The following is a 4,925-nucleotide window of genomic DNA, read 5'->3' on the forward strand; positions in this document are numbered from 1 at the left end:
AACGCGCCGCTCTTCTTTGGATCATCTCTATCTCCTCCGTCAACCCGATCTGGTACGGATCCCACACTGATGAGCAATACTCAAATGTAGGTCGAAAGAGTGTTTTGTAAGCCACCTCCTTTGTTGATGGACTACATTTTCTAAGCACTCTCCCAATGAATCTCAACCTGGTACCCGCCTTACCAACAATTAATTTTATATGATCATTCCACTTCAAATTGTTCGGCACGCATACTCCCAGATATTTTACAAAAGTAACTGCTACCAGTGTTTCTTCTGCTATCATATAATCATACAATAAAGGATCCTTCTTTCTATGTATTCGCAATACATTACATTTGTCTATGATAAGGGTCAGTTGCCACTCCCTGCACCAAGTGCCTATCCGCTGTAGATCTTCCTGCATTTCGTCACAATTTTCTAATGCTGCAACTTCTCTGTATACTACAGCAACATCCACGAAAAACTGCATGGAACTTTCGACACTGTCTACTAGGTCATGTATATATATTGTGAAAAGCAATGGTCACATAAGACTCCCCTGTGGCACGCCAGACGTCTGTAGACGTCTCTCCATTGATAACAACATGCTGTGTTCTGTTTGCTAAAAACTCTTCAATCCAGCCACATAGCTGGTCTGGAATTCCGTAGTCTCTTACTTTGTTTATCATGCGACAGTGTGGAACTGTATCTAACGCCTTCTGGAAGTCAAGGAAAATAGCATCTATTTGGGATCTGTATCTAATATTTCCTGGATCTCATGAACAAATAAAGCGAGTTGGATCTCACACGATCGCTGTTTCCGGAACCAAGGGAAGTGATTTTAGGTCTTTATGTAGATTGTTCTTATTCCTAGTATTGATACTATGTATGGAACTATTAGTTGGAAATAGAGATGTATTACTTGCAACAAATTTCATTAAGGAATAAATATACTGAGAAGCAGTGGGCAGAATGAATTTACACCACCAATGATTCTTATCACATGCTTTTGCACCCTAAAAGCTTTAGCTTGGTTTGATGAGTTCCCCCATAATATTATCCCACATGACATAATAGAATGAAAGTAAGCAAAGTATTAAAGTTTTTTTGTATTTATATCTCCTACATCTGAGGTCATTCTAATGGCGCTTAAGCAGTTCTGTGGTATGCCCTTCCCAACTGAATTTATCATCGAGTTGTAGTCGCAGAAATCTAACACTGTCAACCTCTTCAATCTGCTTGTCTTCATATGTTATACTCATGCTGGAAGGAAATTTTACAGGTTCTGAACTGCATATAGTGGGTTTGCTGAAAGTTTAATGACAGTGAATTAGCTTTACACCACTTATTAATGACAGTGAAAATTTGATTAGCAGCTATTTCTAAATCTGTACTTGATGTGCTACTTATTGCAATGTTTGTATTATCTGCAAACAAACCAAACTTACCATCTGGCAGTGTAACAAATGATATGTCATTAATGTACACAAGAAAAAGGAATGGGCCCAAGATGGAATCTTGAGGAACACCACATGTAATTAATTCCCAGTTGGATGAAGACTGACTACTTAATGCACAGATATTTCGTAACAACACATTTTGTTTTCTGTTAGATAGATAAGACTTGAACCAATTTTCAGCATTGCCAGTGACACAATAATATTATAATTTACTTAAGACAATGCTATGGTTCACACAGTCAAAGGCTTTTGACAGGTCACAGAAAATGTCAGTAGCCTCTAATTTATTATCTAATGAATTAAGTATATTCTCACTGTAAGTGAGTGTTGAACACAACTATTTCAAATAATTTTGAGAAAGCAGGCAAAAGTGAAATTGGTCGATAGTTTGATGGTATCTCTTTATTCCCCTTTTAGTAAAGAGGTTTACCTCCATCATATTTTAGCCAGTCTGGAAATGTTCCACTGATAAGAAGTTGATTACACAAATAACTTAAGATAGAACTCAACTCACATGAGCACTCTTTGATTAACTTTGTTGATATGTTATCATATCCACTGGAACACTTAGATTTTAAAATTTTTATGATGGATGCTACTTCTTGTGGAGATGTGAGTGTCATTTCCATGTTACTGAAGTTATTTTTAAAGACTGGTCTCAGATACTCCATTGCACTGTTCAACAAACTTGATAACTACAAGCTGCCAGTAACAGAAATGAAGTACTTGTCTAAGAGTTTCACAGCACTACATATACTTGTGACCAAAGTCTCATTTACTTTTAGAGCTGTCTGTTCCTCTTCCTTTTTTGCCCCACCTGTCTCAGTCTTCACAATATCCCATACAGATTTTGTTTTGTTACCTGATGTAATTATCTTTTTCTCATAATAAAGCTGCTTCGACTTCTGGATTACTTGCTTCAATATTTTGCAGTAGTCTATGTAATACTTTACAATTCTAACATCAGACCTGTTCCTAGATACTACATACAGTCTCCTTTTTATCCTACAAGATGTATTTATTCCTTATGTAATCCACAGTTTATTTTTTGACTTCTGTGTGATTTGAGTTACCTTTAGGGGAAAACAATTTTCAAAAGTGGAGGCAACTTAATTAGTGAATGCTTTGTATTTTCCATTTGAGTCAGATGTATTGTAAACATCTATCCAGTTAATGTCTTTGAGCAATTTCCTGAATTTCTCAATTTTTGACTTATTTATTATCTTCTTGTATTCAGATTTTATAGATTTTATTATTCTGACAAGTTTCAACATTTAACACAAGATGTTGCATGTCATGATCAGGTAGCCTATTTACTCTTGGTTTTGTGATATGACATTTTTCCCTAAATTTGTCTACAAAGATATTACCAATAGCAGTCTCACATTTACATGTCCTAGTAGCAAAGTTTACAGCAGGAACTAAATTGAATGATAGTGTTACTGACTGCAATAATTGTTCACTGACAGAGGTTTTCAATAAATCCACATTACAATTCCCAGCAACCACTATTTCTTTGTTTTTTTTACTATGAGATGGGACAGCAGAGTTTGCAGATATTTTATGAAGAGGTTAAAATTTCCTGCAGGGTATCTGAATACACCTACTATTACAAAGGACTTATTATGATATACTTCTTCTGTTGCACAAGCTTCTAAGTCCTGCTCTGAGCAAAATTTTTTAATATCAATATTCTTTAAATCAAAACAGTTTCTGACAAATATGGTAACTCCTCCTTTCTCCATATTTTCTGTACAGAAGTAAGAACCTAACTTGAATCCTGTAACATTTAACGTATCTATACCAGTGGTCACATGATGATCAGAGAGGCAGATTATATCAACTGGTTCACTCAACTCTAATTCTTTAACAGAAATAAGCAACTCAATAAGCTTACCCCTTAGTCCTCGGATATTATCATGCAGTAGTGATAACTGATTTTGTGCACTGGCCGAATTGCAACTGGATGAACCTAATTTTCCTGCCAATTTTTGAGTATCTCTAGTTTAATCAGATGCTGTCTGCATGAATTGTGTACATTAAAATTTGCTTTCTGGCTGCCTGTTTTATCAATGTGAATGTCATTTTCAGTCTGTCTCTGATTCTCTTTTGTTTCTGCCCTCCCTACACTAAAAAGACTGTTGATCTGTCACTTGTAACCACTGGTACTTTACCACTTGTGACAGTGCCCCCGCCCCCTTAAGTTATTTGCTATTAGCTCAGACAGTTTTCCCTTCCCTTTCCTGTTGAGGTGAATGTCTTGCCTAGTATAGTCCCAACTGCTGATAGAGTCAACAGAAACCACACTGATATAAAACACTATTTCCAAGCAGCCGTTCCACCTCTAAATTAACTCTCCTGACAGTAAAGTTTATTGAGGCTGGTCATGGTGCCTCAGAATAGACACAAGCCAACACCAGTATTTCTCGTTGCTGAAGCTGTCTTTACCAGGTCACGCTCAATTGAATAATTTGGGTTCCTATCTAAGCTGTTGCACACCCCACCCACTATTACATCGGTGTCTTCCTTTGTGAAATCTTTACAAAGTGAACTTACATCCTGTATCATCTGACCGAGACTTGCACTAGGTTTAAAAAATCTTGTGACCTGGTAACCTGACCCTAGTTCGTCCTGCAACAGTTGGCCATGTGAAGTACCTAACAACAAAACTTTCTTCTTCTTCGCATCTTTTTCTGACCTCCTACTTTTCAAACACTTTTTGGAAGTTTGTTGTGTCCTGTCTACTCCTACACCTGTTTGTGTCTCATCAGTTTCCAACTGCGACAACAGATCAAATCTGTTTTCCACATTCACAGCCACACTGTCTGAGAACTTCCTATTCCTACTTCTTCTATAACCTGTTGTCACTTCCCACGTCTGTTTTCCATTCTCCCCGTTAACCTTTCCAGATTTTGTTTCACTTTATCTAGTTATGCCTGAAGGGCAGCAATCTTCTCCTCCTGTCCCATTATCTTCTTATCTCTGCAGCAAATCCTACACAACCAATGACCCTTGTTTATTTTACCAATTCCCACTCCGTTACACTCGCCCACATGAAAGAAACTACAATAAGCCTCACACCACACCCCAGAACTAACAATCCTACGGAAAGTCATACACTTCTCACTCATGGCAAACAAATTTTAGCTTTAGTCTGAGTTCAAACAAGAATAACTTCGTAGACTACTCAATTAATACATCAAGTTTGTTACAAAGCTTAAGCCTAAAGTTTGGATACTAATTCGAAACATCTGGAGAAAGAAAAACGATATAACCTGTACTGTTTACATAATGAAACATAGAGTAAACAAAGAACTGAGCCTACACTATATAAAGATCCACTTATTTGGGTACTTTTCGCTTTGACTACTCACCAGAGAATCAGATGGATAGTGTATAAGAATACACTAACAACACAAACTTTACTTTATTGAAATAATCACATAGCTTACAGTATATCACAATGTAAACAAATCCTACTCC

Source organism: Schistocerca gregaria, chromosome 3, assembly GCF_023897955.1.
Source record: "Schistocerca gregaria isolate iqSchGreg1 chromosome 3, iqSchGreg1.2, whole genome shotgun sequence".
NCBI classification, from domain to species: Eukaryota; Metazoa; Arthropoda; class Insecta; order Orthoptera; family Acrididae; genus Schistocerca; species Schistocerca gregaria.